The following is an 18,063-nucleotide window of genomic DNA, read 5'->3' as shown; positions in this document are numbered from 1 at the left end:
TTCATCTGTACTCTCACTAGTAACCAACTCAGGTTCATCCTCAGTTAAGCAAAGGTCCATGTTCTGGTTCATGGCTAGGTAAAAATCCACTTGGTTTCTCCACTTTTTGTAATTATAGCCAGTTAGGAGCTGAATGGTGTTCAAGGTCACAGTAGGGACTCCTAAAGAGCAAAAACAAAAGAAAATTTTGTGAGTTTTGATATGTAGGGTTCTTATAATCTTAAGTTTTATGTTTTCTGTAACTTCAAGCAATATCTTCACAAAACAATGCAACCAGAAAACAAAAACAAAATGCAAGCAATGTCACACATCAATAGCCCTTTTAACCAAAAGACATAATAGTAGGGACTTCTGAAGACATAATATACTGAAGATTCCAAATCAACATGCCACATTTATTCAATCCAAGTTATCCAAAGAACACAAATCACATTTATATATATATATATATATATATATATTTTTAACCCCTCCCCATTCCCACCCTAAATCACATCTTTAGACAGAAATTTGAATTCTAAGTATCCATATTTGAAAAGAACATATATGCATATTGCTATCTGCATTCTAAAATCATACTGTACTACTTCTTTGGAAGCAAAATTATATGCATAATTTTAAAATACAAGATACAATTTCCTGGTTTGTTAACTTAAGGTTTTCTGCAAGAATTAATGAAGAATGCTTTGTGCAATATGTTCATTCAAACCTTCAGAAAACACAAACCAAATTGAGCTTGAAAACTTGATTTTCTATCCGGATTAATAATCCTCATAAGAACTAAGCTCTTTGTACCTGTCAAAATTTTAACAATGCCTAAAATTTTGGGAGTTTTCTGCATGCATTGTTATATCATGATTCACAGATACAATACTCAAGAATTCATATTAAACATACATATCAATCACAAACACAACCAACACAGATATGCAAGCACAATGTCGATTTCACAAGAACACGAAAACATCCAAGAAATTTAAATTTTATCCGGTCACCATCTAATCTAGCCTATGCGCACGCCGGGAATGCAACTAGGGTTCTTGTGCTCATCAATCAACAAAACAAATTGAATCGAAAATTGAGTTTTTCTGTAAAAAACCAACCTTTGCAAATTTCCCAATTTTGCTGCAAAAACATTCGTGGAAGCATGAATTCAAGAACCAGAGTGCAGCAAAACATCCTTCTTGGCATCTTGATTCGACATCATAAGGGTTTTGAATTCCCAGAAGGATGAATCATCCTTTGTGCTTCCGATTTCAAAACCCAGAAAACCCACTTAACTCAGATGACTGTTGTAAAATAACGGTCATCTTCTTTAGTTTCTGAAGGAAAAGTTTTCAAGCCGGGTATGGGCTTGGATCAGCACATGCTGCGACTTGAGCCTTGAAGGATTTTCTGAAAATAGCCAAAACGTGGCCATTTTATTGCAAAACAATTTTTTTTTTTTTTTTGAAAACCTAAAACGATTTTTACATCAAAAATAAATTTGAAGAACAATTTGTGAGCCTAAACTCTGATACCAATTGTAAAACTAGATTATAAACAAGCTCGCACAATTACATGTTCTTCATTAACCTTAGAAGATTAAGTGCATACCATTGATGTCCAAAGTAGAAGTCATTGCTGCAGCTGCAAAAACTAGAATGAAGGCGAGGTTGAAGTCTTCTGCTATTCACCAACTGTAGCTTCTGAATGGGTAGAACACAATGCTTATAGAACGGTGGTGATAACAGGGACCCTAACCTCTTATTTATACAAGTTCAAGTCCTACGAATCCTCCCATAAAGATTTTCCTTGAAGAAAAAGGCTTGTATCTTAGATTCCTAATGCATCACAGTTTAGAACTTTCTTGTAGTCCAATTAAATGGATTCCTAATCCAATGCTAAATACACTATCACATTAGATATCTAGGTTGATTCTTTTCCAGATCCATGTTGTATTCAGTTTAATGCTTTGATGGTTTCATAGTTGCTCTAGGATAACTTGTGATGAGTCTACTTTTGATCTAACATATTTGACTATGGATAGTGAGGAGTTCAATTTTGGGAGTTAGGATTGTGAAGCCCTAACTCATCTTGTATAAATATTAATGCTTTACTTTTAATAAATGCAATTTCCATTGTGTATGCTTTAAATCCGAATTTATTGGTCATTAGAAGCATGTTTCTAGGCTTTGTCACCCTTAGAAATTATGTTGTGGGCAATTGTGATGAGTAGATTGATAAACTGACAATTTATTAGTCTTGTGGCATCTAGGATTTAAGAGTGGTGACCATTAGATAGCTTAATTGTAGCTAAGCTTGCTTGGGTCTCTATTATCTTGCTCTCTAGGCCTCTAATTTTGGATATTGCGACCTTAACAAGCGTACTGCCCAAATTAGAGAGTTGATTGTGGCCTTAACCGGCATAGTCAATACATCGAAAGAATAATTGGTTTAGTAGCCTTAACTGGTACTAGATACGTGACTCGACACATATATAGGAAATCCATGCATTTGTGAAATTGGCATCGATGTTTGCAAGATATTTAGTGTGAATCATCCAACACTCCCATGTTCCCATTAATTTGAAAACCCAAATTTAATTTTTTGGTTCGTTAATTAGTTGTTTAGTTTATTTTTCGGTTGCGTTTAGTTTAGTTAATTCACAATTCAAAACTTCCTACAATTTTCGACTCATTTGTTTATATCCACCACTAGGGTCTTAGTTTTGATTAGGCTTTGGTGAAAATCAAAGCCGAGCATTGCTAAGGCTTGGTGCCTTAGAGTAGCATTTTTATTTTATTTACTTTTTTTTTTTTTGTTTGCTTAGTGACTTTAGTTCCGACTACCCAAGGATTGTGGGTTAGCCATTAATCCCCGTGGTACTATAATCTTGGGTACAATATTTCCCTATCTTGACAACGATACGTACGCTTGCGTAAATGTGTATCAAGTCATGTACCGTTGGGGGTATTACTAAATCTTCTTGTTTGTCTATAGATGACAGCAAAAATGTATGTAATAGTCATTATGCCTTGCGATAAATGAAATTTAAACCCGATTTGGGATTGATTAAAAAGAAAGTATATGTAGTCTTTGAGTATTTATTAGTTTTATTAATAAAAAATGTCAAACATATTACATTTACGATATTTTATTGAGCAATATTTCGATGGAGGCAATGACATTATGCCATTGACAAGTCCACAATGATATATATAATATCACACTGCAATAGGACTTGGAGCTTTGATGTTGCAAGTTATGTATGCGCAATGATCAATGCAAGTTCCCATCTTCAGTTTATCTGCCATGAAATACACAATTAGCCATGTTTACATATAAATGTGACAAAGAAAGACTGGGAGGAGGAGAAGACTACATAAAGAGTACATACCATTCCTATATTTGAGGCATTGAGCTGTTGAGCAGCCAAGTTTGCAGTAGGAATGCAATGTTTTAGCTCGGCCGGGACACATCATTACACATCTCAAGAAACAAACTCTATTGTCGGCTCCGCAATTATACAAGCAATCGTCTTCACATTCCTTATTTATTGCATTTCCAGTACTGATGAACAAAATCACCACCATAAGCACTGCAAAGACACCCTTCAACACCATCTTTGCAAAAAAACTAGATATAATTTGAGCTGCATATAACTGGCAACTTGTTTTTAGCTTTCACCCAAACACGCTATTTATAGTTCGCAATTTTGCCAATTACTAATGTTAGGTGCAAAAAATTGGATAACAGATATTATCATTACTCAAAAAATCTCAAGTACAATCCTTATGATTTTTCTTTGATTTTTACCTTTCTTTTGTGTTATTTAATTTAATGCTGAAGAGCTGGGAGATTTGTCATTCCTAGAAAACCTCAACTACTAAAGGCTTGCTGGACATTGGTTTCTTAAGATTTTGTTTAATTAATAGAGTTTTTATTAGAAACAATCTCTGCAATTTAGGTCATGCTTTGGTTCTTAACATTTTAAGGGTGCGTTTATTGCCACCGTACCATTTTCTTCGTTTACCTTATTTGTTTATTACACCCTATATTTTAATTGCAATTATTATATTTACTTATCTATCACATTTTTCTTTCTAAACATATCCTTATATGACATATCTAATTAAAAAAGATTTTTTTAATGAAAATCTCTCATTTAATTTATACCAATAAAAAAATAAAATATATTAAAGTTTCTTAATAAAATCATAATATGATTTACTTTTTTTTTATTGAAATTTACTTTTATTTTTTGTTCGCCCTACTTACTTATTATACCTTAGATTTTAATTTCAATTATTATATTTACTTATCTAACATATTTATCATTCCAGAAATATCTTTATATATGACATATCCAATTAAAAAAGAAATTTATATTAACAAAAATTTCTCATCTAATTTGTACCAATAAAAAAACTAAAATATATTAAAGTTTTTTTTTTTCTTAAGAGTTTCTTAGACCCGCTGCCGTTAGTCCTCGTTTGGTTTGTAAAATGGAAAGGTTGGGAAGGGTAATTTTTTCCTTTTCTATGTTTGGCACACCCTAGGAAAGGAATAACTTTCCTGCATGAAATGAAAATAGAGGGAAAATGGGTCCTCCCACACTTTCATGGGATTCATTTTCCCTTATACTTTTCCTGCATTATTTGCACATTATTTGTTTACTCTAAAGAGAATTTAAATGGTTGTTATTACCAAATCATTCATGAAACTTTTAAATTTGAATTGTTTATGTTTTGATAATAAAGATATTATTGGAAAATTGATATTATATACTTTCCTATTCATGCACAAACCAAACATCAAAAATGAAAGAAAATGAAAGCAAAATACATTTTCAGATTACTTTCCCAGCGTTCCAATCACTGATAGGGAAATTAGTAGGAAATTTATTATCCCATGCTCATGGAAAAGACCAAGGAACCAATTTCCTTTCCTCCAACCAAACGAGGTCTTAAGCCGTGATCATTAATGAAACTGCAGAATACCTTGAGGAGACATGATACCTAAACTCCAACTTACAATAAGTATAAGGAGAACATCTCAATATAATAACGAGAGGCTCTTCAAAAAATATGTATTCTACCATGCACTAATTAGTGAAGAGTGCACTTCTGGCTACTCTCTTCGCTTACAAAGGTAGTGACATACATGAAAGTAAATGGTTACTTAAAGCCATAATATACTAATAAGATCAGTTTTCCCACTATGTTGCCACCGCAAAAATAATCCGGTGACACTTTCATCCTTCCACTAGGAGATTGCGACCATTTGACAAAGCAATGAACTTGCCGCCTAACTAGGGAAGACCAGGCACACAAAAGGTGCAGTCCGGGACAAAGCCATGTTGCCTTACCAGAATATAGTAGGGACTTATTTTCGGCAAAAAACTACGTCTTACTAAACGTAAAAATACTAAAAAATAGTAACACATAAAAGAAAACAAGCATGGGTCCTGAGCCCCAACCTAGGCCCACAAAACACCAAGCCCAAGCTGAAGTTGAAGCATCTAGCTGCTGCGCCACCACAATTATGACTACAACTCCTTATCCAAAGCCACATCGGTAGGGCCTCCACTGCCACCAGTTTTGAGCCTAACGATCTCGGCCATCCCTTCCTCCCTCTATCAGAGCAGCCCTTCCTTAGATCGGACCCAAATCAGATCCTCCCACTCTGATTTGAACACAGCAGATCCCAATCGCATAACCCGCGACACTAATTTAAACCTACCCCCAGACCGGCCGTGCGCCTACTAGGGGTAGCGTGATGCTAGCCCCTCCTGACCGCCATCTACCCGCCACTGCTCTTTCCTGACAAAACCTCTAATCAATCTAGATAACTAAGGCAGCACCCTAAAACCTTTTCTTTGACTAGGCTTACACCAAAACCACCCACCACCAGACACTAGTTTTCTTCTGGCCTGTCCGACGATGATTCTGCAAGGGAGTGCCGTCAAACCAGGCATACGTATTGACAGAAGAGCAGTAGTCACCGCCTAGAGTTTTTGAGTAACTATTTTAGTTTTCTTTTTTACGGTCCTTTTAGCTTAGAGATAAATAGAATTGAATAACCATAATAAAGTTTTTTTTTTTTTTACCAAGAAGGAGAGATTTTATTAAGCACTTAGGAAGGTACAATCATGTTGAAGTACATCACTAATGCACTCCGAAACCTGATCCGTCCAGGTCTCATTACAATTCGACTTAAAACCAATGTTGGCTAGTCCATGAGCAATAGTGTTACAAACTCTCGATGCATAAGTGATTTGTATACTTGGCATCTCTCTCATGGCCACGAGAATGTCATCCAGAATGCTTCCATATGCAGAGAATCCAACAACATCTTGTGTAATATCCTGCACTGTAGCAAGGCAATTAGTTTCGAGTACCACTTGAGATATATGACGCTGCTGCAAAAGATTAAGACATGCACGTAAGGCAAGTAATTCAACTCGCTTGGCTGAGGAAACATACAGAACTGGTCGAGCAAATGCCATTACAAACTGTCCTTGAGCATCTCGAATAACTCCACCAATTCCACCATGAGAACAAGATGGCAGAAACACTCCATCCACATTAATTTTCAATATGTGGTTAGGAGCTGGTGTCCAATGCTGCTTGACTTGGGATGGTTTAGGGTGAGTAGAGGCTCGAGCTTGCTGAAATTCAGCTAACTAAGCCATCGAACTGAAGAAGAGATCAGCAGCTAGTTTTGTGGTGCTTAGAATTCCTATTTTTCCAAAGCGACCATATGATCATTAGAAGATTGTCAAACACCTCAGTGTTGAGGTTGCATGCTCTCTCCAGCATCCATTCTTTGAAGGACAAGTTAATCTACAAAGAGTTGTGTAGTAGGAACAGCTTAGTCGCAATGGGGTATTGACAAAACAAATGCTTGGTATCTTCCAATCGATGTTGACAAATTAGACAACTAGGATCACCATCATAACCCTTAAGTAACAATCTGTCTCTTGTAGGTAATAGATCATGACAAGCACACCACACATAGATTTGGACTTTCCCTAGTATTTTGGAGTTCCACAGTTTCTTCCATAATGGTTTAAAGGGATCACCATTTGATGTAGCAGTCAAGGCATCACTTAAAACACATTCCCTAGCAATCCAGTATGTCGTCTTAACGGTGAACATACCTCGAGCCTCTGGTTGCCAGTACATCTTATCCTGTAAAGAGTGTCGACTTAAAGGAATAGCAATAACCTGTGCTGCAATTTCAGGAGGGAAAAGGAGATGTACCAAAGCTGGAATCCATGATCCTGTGTGAATCAATTAAATTTGCAACATGAACTATGTCATAGTCTGGATGACGCTGTAAAATATACTGAGAGCAATGAGGGATCCATTTATCTTGCCAGACATTAATTTGTGAACCATCCCCAACTCCCCATCTCACTCCTGCATTCAATAATGCTTTTCTAGGAGAAAGAAGCATTGTCTCCGAGCTCAGCTTCCAAAATGAACAATCAGAGAAGTATTTAGCCTTGTAGAGCTTAGCAATTAAGGATTGAGGTTTTGAAATAATTCTCCAACATTGTTTGGCAAGCATGGCAAGATTGTAAGCATATAAATTTTTAAAACCCATATCTCTCTCTTGTTTAGTAAAGCATAAACGATCCTAATATCTCCAATGAATTTTCTTTCTGGTGTAAGTGTCTCCCCAAAAAAAGGATGCACAAAGTTGTTGCATATCATCACAAAGTCCCTTAGGTAACAGGTAACAAGTAACAGTTCATGGCATAAAGAGGCATGATTTGTGCTACTACCTTGATTAGAGTTTCTTTTCCAGCACTGCTGAGAACTTTTGATTTCCAACTTTCAAGCTTCTTTGTTATTTTCTCTTTGATATACTGAAACTTAGCAGTTTTAGACTTTCCAACCCTTAATGGCAGTCCCAAATAACGATCATATTCATCTACCCTCTAAACCTTAAGTATGGATGCCAAAGCCTCCTGAATCTCCATAGACACATTCCTGCTGAATACAACACTACTTTTTTGGAAATTTATTTTTTGTCCTGATGCTCTTTCATACACATTGAGGATTCTACGAATAGTCTGGCATTCCTCCATCGTAGCTATACCAAAGAAAAAACTATCATCAGCAAAGAACAAGTGATGCAGAGTTGGAGCTTCCAGACACATTTTTAGGCCATTGATTGCACCTGCTGTCACTGTTTGAGATAGAAGAGCAGAGAGGCCTTCTGTACATAGAATAAACAAGTATGGAGATAGTGGATCCCCTTGTCGGATTCCTATGGAGGGTGAAATCATCTCAGTGGCTTCCTCATTTACTAGTATAGCATAAGTAATAGATTTCACACAATTCATGATGATGTTAATCCATCTCAAGTCAAAGCCCAATTTAGCTAAAATCATTGACCTGCACAAAGTTAGTGCTCAATTTAAAACTCTATTAATGTAGTAAGAGTAAGTAGGGTATCATTCTCAACTGGGGATTATGGCCTAATTAACTCCTGAAAAATAAAACGTTAGAAAAGCAAATCAAAGAATATTTATACATTTTTCACAAAAAAATACAAGTAAAGGGATTTAGGAATTTTATTTAATTTAACAACTAAGTAAATATATACATGTGACACATCAAAACACAGAATCAAGTAGAATTATATGGATGGAACGATTTTTATATGCAAGTAACCACTATTAACACGTTGGCAAGGTTTCAAACATCAAACCACGAATCAAAATATGTCAAGGCATAGAATCAATCAAGAACAAAGATGAACGCATACAAATTTTTTTTTACTTCCCTTAATTAAATTAACTAGATGAAAGCACCATAGTTAACCCTATTAATCATGCAATTACTAGTTGTAGCTAATCACTAACAAAAACACTTTTAATGCAGTAAACACATTGGAAGTTTGATCAATTCAAGTCAAGAACACAAGTTAGAACGTTAATCAAGCATGCAAGACTCATTGTTAATTTACCTAAGTAATTATAGGTTTTCCACGTAGCAATTAAAGCCTAGAATGCTAACACCTTAATATGAATTCAATTACATGTTCATCAACCTAGTATTCATCCAAAGATCAATTAACACATAAAAGATGGGATTGAAGCTCGAAATTAACAATCATGCTCAACATATATCAAATCGCAATTTTTCAATTAGAAAACATAAAACATGCTTCATAGTATTCGAAAATCACATAACTAAAATCAACACTTCATCATCCATAGAAATCGCAAATCATAAAACCAATAAAGAAAACCAAATCGCAATTTTTTATAAAACCCGAAATAGTTTTACATAACAAAACCGAAAACAAAGTATGGTGTTCATGGTTACATTTTTTGATCTTCAATGACGCAAGAAGCTTCAAAAGGTGGTGGAATGGATGAGGATCACGGTAATGATGCTTGAATGGAGAGGAGGATGCTTCACGGCCTTGAACTTGGATTTCTTTGAAGTTGCCAAAACTTGGAAGAGAAGGGGAAGTGTTTGTGACTTTTGATTCTGAATTTTGTGGTGTGTAGAATGGCTTCACAAACCTCCTTTATATAGTGAACGGAAAGGGCTAGGGTTCCCTTGAATTTATCTTTTAATTGCATCACTTAGCCAATAAGAAAATTGCATAAGATTTGAAGAACAAGTAACCTTTCTTTTGTAGAAATCTTCCATGTATTTAGACCATATTTCGGCCATTTTGGAATTGGAAATCTTAAATCAATATTTATTCCTTTATTTTATTCTCCAAAATTCCATAGAAATCCAAAAATATCCAAAAAGTTGTTGCCGAAATTCCTTGATATTCTCCTTTTAATTGTCACGGCAAAAAGCAATATAAATGGGTCATGGACTCCTTAAAACATCATAGCTGGTTCTAGAGACTCATGTGCAAGTCACATGCTTCAAACTTTGGACCAGACTTCTCAAAATGGGCCAATTCGATATCCTTCTCTTATGATTGCCGAAATTCTTCATTATTCTAGAACATTCTTGAACTATCTTAAGTCATCTTTAAGACACAGCATCTCCTAGTCTCACTAGGTCTCCTAGCAGCATCAGGACTCCTAGTGTCTTCAGGTTTCCTAGTCCAACTAGGACTCTATCATTTCTTCATTTCCAAATATCATTTTTCCGAGCTCTTTCCTAGTTGCATTAGGATTCCTACTTCAACTGGGATTCCTTTTCCTGGAAGAACTGGGAAAACTTCATTTCTCTATTTCTTCTTATTTCTGTGCATATAATTCCTTGTCTTCCATTTCCAGACTCAAAACTACCTAAAAATACAAAAGAAGTTAGAAATGACATTGTTTAGGAAAGAACTAAGCAAAATGTATAGAGAAATGCACTAAAAATATAGTACAATTTAGTCTCAACAATCATCTGGAGGAAAGGCCATTCAACTCCGTCATATGCCTTTGAGATATCTAGCTTAAGAGAAAAGAAGCCTTCTGATTGAGATCTCAATTTATACATGAAGTGTGCCACCTCATTTGCTACTAAAGAGTTATCCAAGATAAGCCTTCCTGGGACATCTAGCGTTCTAGACTTTAATAATTTCAGTGGAAAACCTATAATTACTTAGGTAAATTAACAATGAGTCTTGCATGCTTGATTAGCGTTCTAACTTGTGTTCTTGACTTGAATTGATCAAACTTTCATGGTTCTTAATGCATTATGAGTGTTTTTGTTAGTGATTAGCTACCACTAGTGATTGCATGATTAATAGGGTTAACTATGGTGCGTTCATCTAGTTAATTTAATTAACGAAAGTAAAAGGACTTTGTATGTGGGGAGATTATTTCAGGAAGCCATTTTTTAGCCTATTTGCCACCACCTTGGAGCTTATTCTATAAAGGACATTGTAGAATGCAATAGGTCTAAAGTGAAAAGCCTCTGTAGGGTTCTTTATCTTAGGAATGAGACAAAGATGAGTAAAGTTGGAGGCTTCCAAAATATCTCTTGTCTCAAGAAAATTTTGGATAGCAACACACACATCCATTCTAACATATGCCAATATTTTTTGTGGAAGAAAGGGGACATACCATCAGGGCCAGGACTCTTGGAGGGGTGCATTTGAAAGAGAGCATTCTTGATTTCCATATCAGAATAGGGTAGCAGCAAATCCTCATTCATATGGGGCATAACTTTCATAGGAGTAGCACGAAATACTTCAGAAAGCGCTGGATCATCTATGCCTTCAGATGTAAAGATGGACTTGTAATAGGTTACCAACATGTTCTTTATGGTAATCGGTTCAGTTTGTAAAGTTCCTGTCTCATCTAGGAGACCCTTGATACTATTTTTGCTTCTTCTATTTGAGGCTTTTTTGTGAAAGAAAGCCGAGTTCCTATCCCCATCCTTCAACTACACCACTCGAGAACGTTGTCTCCAATATACTTCCTGTTGAGAGAGGATCTGACTATGTCGAACATGAAGTAAACGTTTTGTTATATTGTTGTAGAGAGAAAGGCCTACACATAATATCTTCTCATTTCTCATGAAGCACCCTTAATTCTACTTTTTGTTTTTGAAATTCAATGACATGCCATTTAAGCAAATGTTTGCTCGTTGCAGAAATCTTTCGACTAACTTGCTGAAGCATGTTTCCAGTGATGGGAGAGAACCATTGTCGCTGAATGATATTGGTGCATTCATCATTTCCATGCCACATTCCCCAAACCTAAAACGCCTCACTGGTTTTCAGAATAGACAACCATTAGTCCTTAGTTCAACAAGCAAAGGATAGTGATCGGATTCGCTGGGTGGAAGTGTCATAGTTTGACTATAAGGAAAGTCAAGTTATTCCTTTGTGAACTTATTAGACCAAGTATATCTGCTACCAATAAATCTTATGTCATGCAGACCACAATCATTCATCGTTTGCCTGAACGCAGTCATAGGAGCAGGAGCCCTAGGTACGCCCCCAGATTTATCAACTTGACAGAAGATTTCATTGAAATCTCCCACCATGAGCCAAGGCAGTGCACAAGTTTCTGCAGCAAGGGCACGGATCAGCTGCTATGTTTGACCTCGATCACTTTTTTGCAGTAAAAGCATAAATTCCTGTGAAACAATAGATAGCAGGGTTTCTAGTTTTCTTAATCTCCACATCATTGTGATGAGCTGTAATAACCCGAAAATTAGTGCCAACTATAGAACACTATATTATTAACTATATTTGAAAAATCTTTGTTATTGAGCTCAAGGCTCTCATCTATGTTATTTTTGTGATGCATGTCATTTTAGTACTAATTATTGTAATTTTTTTTTTACTAAAGTTCTTTACTTATTAATTGGGTAAATGTGCATATGGATGTGTATGTGAACATACATACATATATATATATATATATATATATGCATATATATATATATTTAGCAAGTGGATTTATGCTTTCTTTCTTTTTATTTTATTTTTTAATTTTATCTTATCATTTTAATCATTTAACCTAAATAGTAATTAGTCACTCACCTTATAATAATTTGCCACTTACTTATTTTATGCTTAATTCTAGCCTATTTAAGCATATGATCTGATCATACTTCTTACAAGCTTGAAGATCAAATGCAAAATTGATCAAACACTCCCTTAGTTGTAGAGAAAACTCAAGTTCCCACACAAATCCTTCATCCTTTCTTCTCTTTAGAAGCTCCCTTTGTTTTTCTTAAAGAAGTCCAAGCTTGAATTCAAGACCAAAATCTTCACCTCACCCCTGAGTTTCTTAAGTAAGTACATGAATACATTTTTATGTTCTTTTGTCTTTAAGATTTATCAAACTACATAATCAATGATAAGATGGAAAAGGATCTGCTTTACTGCAAACCAGTATTTTCATATACAACAAAATCTGTTTTGTCAAAACTAATTACAGTATTAAATTCCTCATCAAAAGTTCTTCAAGTTAGGCTTTTGAATCACTAAAAAAGGTTAAGAAATGAAGAAGTTATGGCTAATCAAAGTTTTCAACTTTTAAACTTGCTGGAAATCTCATACAGCCATCACAACTTCAAAAATTCATATCTCCCTCATTTCTTATCCATTTTCTACAAACTTTATATCAATTTGAAGCTTAGGACCTCTACTTCTGATCTGGAAAGTTTGAGAAGTAATGGTAAAATACACCGTACGTAATTACTTAGACATCAAAGGACAGTATTAAAAATATCGGTTTCTGCACTGTTATGGTTCTTCACCATTTCTGGACTATATCACTCTGATTTGGACTACATGACTTATTCCATTGGATTCCTTGTGAAAAACCCTTTGAAACGGTGTACTCATTTGACTAATTCGGACTTGTGATGGACAACATAACATATTTTGAAGTTTGATGACTCTAATCGGAGAAACATGAACATGGTTGATGAACTTCAATGGATTTGGACATAAGGACTGAAATACTAACTATAATTTAATTTTGTTAAATTATTTATAGTTACTTATTTAATGCTTGTGCTTTATTATTACCTATTTTACTTGATTTCAATTATGTATAAGCTTCTTTTTAATGTTTATACTAACTATAATTTAATTTTGTTAAATTGTTTATAGTTACTTATTTAATGTTTGTGCTTTATTATTACCTATTTTACTTGATTTCAATTATGTATAAGCTTCTTTTTAATTATGTTGTTTGCTAGTGAATTTACTTATTTGTGTTATACAATTATGTTACACATGTTTTCATATGAGATTATTCCTAAGTATATGTATCTATATGTGTGTGTACATATACATATATTACGATCTATAATTTATAAAGATTGTATGTTGTGAAATTGATTATGTCTGAAAAGTACAATTGTGAAGCCGGGTGATTACAACAACCCCGTGCTTAAGTGAATTACTGGTAAAACTGTTTTGGGTGTTATGATGACGTTAAGCTGTGGGCTCTAGTCCCTTCAGATAGTGCACTATTATACTCTTAGGAAGGGTGGTACTTTGAGTATACATACTTTGGAGAGTGGCCTTGGTATGCTGCGGCTTACCCGTGCTTTGGGATTATGGCCCTAGCACGTGGATTTATGATTTGATACCAGTCAACCTGGTTTTCCCGTGCTTTGGTATTATGGACCCTAGCACGTGGATTTATGATTTGACTGGTTTTCCCATGCTTTGGTATTATGGACCCTAGCACGTGGATTTATGATTTGATACCAGTCAACCTGGTTTTCCCGTGTTTTGGTATTATGGACCCTAACACGTGGATCTGTGATTTGTTACCAGTTAATCTGAAAATTCACTAAAAAGAGAATTGTACTTACGTTATTTTGATCAAATATCTATCCATGATATATTTTGAATATGTGAAGGTGTTATGTGAAATTGATCAAATATCTATCCATGATATATTTTGAATATGTGAAGGTGTTGGTAAAAAGAAAATCAAGCATGTATTGCTTTAAGGTTATTTCACATATTAATACTACAATATTTGTTGGTTTGATAAGAAGATGTGACTTTGTGATTTATTACCAAACCATTCACATGAATGAATATATTTGTATATATGTGTGTGTGTATTGTGTGTATATATATATACATATTTAAGAATTCGTATGAACATATAAATGGTTCTTGGTACATTTTACTTGGTTGTTTAGTTTTGATTTCTTATAAGACACATTAATATAAGAATGTAAGTTGTGTACTTACTGGGCTTGTGTTGCTCATGATGCTACACCTTCTTATTTTCAGGTATTGAGTAGATGCTTGGGGAAACGGGATGAACCTACTAGATAAAATAATATTTTTCTACTACTATTTCTAGTGAATACCTGTACTGATTCGAATTTTGCTTAACTTTGGTTTTGTAAATATATTACCGATATTTGTTTTCTAATAAAAGTACTATTCAAAAAATGTATATAATTTCTTTTACTTCTTGTTGATTTATTCAAGAACAAAATTGTATTGTTTTGACTCACGTCACAAATTCACGAGCCATATTTCAGTACAATATTGGCCTTGGATTTGGGGGCGTGACATGAGCGGATTTCAATCACAGGTCCGCATGGATCTCCCCATTCCATAACAACGCTACACCCTAAGAGCCTTCCTCATGAGTAAAGCAAATATGTCCAGCAAAACTGAGCTTATTGGGGAGAGCGACAATAAACTTAGGTTGTGCTAGGGTTTCAGATAAGAAAATTAGGTTTGGCTTCTTAAGTTGGATCAAATCTAGGAGAATTCTTTGTGTTTAATTGCAGACTATTCCTTTGCAGTTCCATACTAGAATGCTATCGGAAAGCATTGCTTCACGGTGAACATTGGACGCTGACCAGCGGTGGCGGCGGCGCAAACCCTAGCGGCGCTTAGCTTTTTAATAAGGTCTATGGTGTATTAGTATTCTATTTTTACATACTAAAGTTTCTTAATAAAATCATAATATGATTTACTTCTATTTTTTGTTCACCATACTTGCTCATTACACCTTACATTTTAATTTCAATTATTAAATCTACTTATGTAACACATTTCTCTTTCCATAATTATCCTTATATGACATATCCAATTTAAAAAAAAATCTTAACGAAAATCTCTTATTTAATTTATACTGAGAAAAGAACTAAAATATATTAAAGTTTCTTAATAAAATCATAATCTTATTTACTTCTATTTTGGGCTAAATACAAATTACTACCCTGTGGTTTAGGTCCAAAATCAATTCAGTCCCTGAACTTCTAATTTCATCAAAAACACCCCTGCACTTTCAATTTTGATCTAATAGGTCCAATTTGTTAGTTTTTCGACAATTGAGTTATTTAACTTGTTAATGTGGCTCATATATGACATATCTTTTATGATGTGTTGTCGAGGTGGTCTGCATAGTCAATTTAGGAGTGAGTCATACTTTAAAAATAAATAATTTTTCAACAAATAATCCAACTATAACTTGAGCCCATAACAGAATATTAATGAATTGGACCTATTAGATCAAAATTGAAAGTGCAGGGGTGTTTAGAAGTCCAAGGACTGAATTGATTTTGGACCTAAACCAAAGGGTACTAACTAGTATTTAGCCCTTCTATTTTTTGTTCACCCTAATTGCTCATTACATCCTATGTTTTAATTTAAATTGTTAAATCTACTAGTCTAACTGGTTAGCATGGCATGGCCTTTGTGATTTCTCATGCTTATTATTAGGCATGACATGGCCTACCTCACTTAGGTTCTAAATACAAATTTTGTAACAAGCCCAGTTTGCTAGGCATGAACAAGATTGCGTAGTAGGTATATAATTATACTTATTACTCTAGGCTTCTTTCGTTGACCCAATGTTGATTCAATGGGTCTTAGATCGAGTCTAGGCCCAATCTTTGACCTTAGAACTCTCCACAAAAAATAACATTAGCCCCCTTGATTATGCGGGTCACTTGTAGCGAGCAACATAATCAACAAAAAAGCCAAAGAGTCTTCAACCATATGGGACAAATTACACTTCCTTCATACTACTAAGAAACTGACAGGTGGCAGCAATAACAACGGAAGCTATGATTTCCTCTCTACAGTACTTGGTCACATGTCACTAATTAATTTGGAGAGAGTTCATCAAAAAACTATTGTTTTGAGCTCTCATATAACTTCCAAAAAAAAGGATTTGGCATGATTGCTTGTAGATTGGCTTGTTGAGGTTGTGGGTTGCCTTTAGGAGCGTGTGTCATTTATGACACTCGTGAATAAAGCTGAATTTAGAAGTTTTACTATAGAGTTGATCAATAATAACTTCAAAAACTAAACTACAACTGTCCGTTAAATTATAATTAAATCTTTTATAGACTATATCAAATTAAAAAAATAGTAATAATACAAGTTCCATCAAGGCATTGAAAAAAACCTATCAATAACACAAATGGATGCACAATCACATCTAAAAAAGCACCGAAAGTTAGACCGCTATGTAAAAATTACCGATGGTATGACTCCTTATGCATATTCAACATAAAAGTATATGTCAAATAAAGGAAAATATTTCTTCTCTATAACTAGTGGTATAACCGACCATAAATATTTCATGTAAAAGCATACTTCGAATAAAAAACAATCTTACACCTAAGTAACCAAGGATCATGAGCCCAATTCTAAATGCGAATCCAAAACAAAAGCAAACCAACACCAGTCTTATAATCCATCCAAGAATATCCAAGTCTAGACATAAACAACCAACTTGAACCCAAACTTGTATGGTTTTGCTCTAATGAGCCAAGCTAACACTGCCACTGCCAACAACACTCCATTCATGGCATGGCTAGATTGCTCAGTCATCACCTCATGGACTTATCGCTCTACCATACCATCTTTCTTGGTCCATCAACATATCAAACCACCAACGCATTATTGAGTGTTCATGCAATTCCAAATATGCCTAAAACTTTTTATGAATTTTTTTTTATTTGAAATTTTGATTCAATTTAGTTTTATTTCTCAAAGTAAATTCATAACTAATGGTCCTAAAATGATAAAAAGCAAAATAATAATAAGTTTGAGAAGGAAAGTTTTATTTAATTGTTTTTTTTTATAAATAGAAGTTGAAATTCATTCGATCAATAGCCAAAAGATTATAGTCTACAAATCTTACATAAGAAAGCCAAATCAATAGAGTACCCTATCCAAGCTATAGCAAACTAATACAATCTCTGAGGCGCTCACTGATTAGCAAACCTATACAAAAGTGATCAAACTTCGCCCTCCACGAAAGAAATATTCAACTAATCATTGCTTGCTAGGCACGCAATTGTGGTACAAACAAGAATTAGAAATGTCATAGAAGACTTATAGAAGCTTTATCACCCTCACACAGGCTTGAAGAAATTTTAAAAGATAAACTAGTAAAGAGCCAACTCCTTCCCTTTCGAGTTGGAGCTTGAACTGGTTTTTTCTTTTCACCATATGGTAGGGATTGGTAGCTTATCTTTGCTATCAACAAGTCTATCTCTCTTCCTCTTCACCTGATTAGGCTGCTCCTCTCTCTGTGCCACTGGGACCAAACCCAAGTCCTCTGGTTCCAAATTCAAATTCCTTTGCCCACAACAAGACTCAATTTCAGCTTTTTAGGAGAGATAGTGATAGTCTCCT

The sequence above is a fragment of the Rosa chinensis genome, chromosome 7, assembly GCF_002994745.2.
Source record: "Rosa chinensis cultivar Old Blush chromosome 7, RchiOBHm-V2, whole genome shotgun sequence".
Lineage (NCBI taxonomy): Eukaryota > Viridiplantae > Streptophyta > Magnoliopsida > Rosales > Rosaceae > Rosa > Rosa chinensis.
This window is presented reverse-complemented; position numbering follows the sequence as displayed.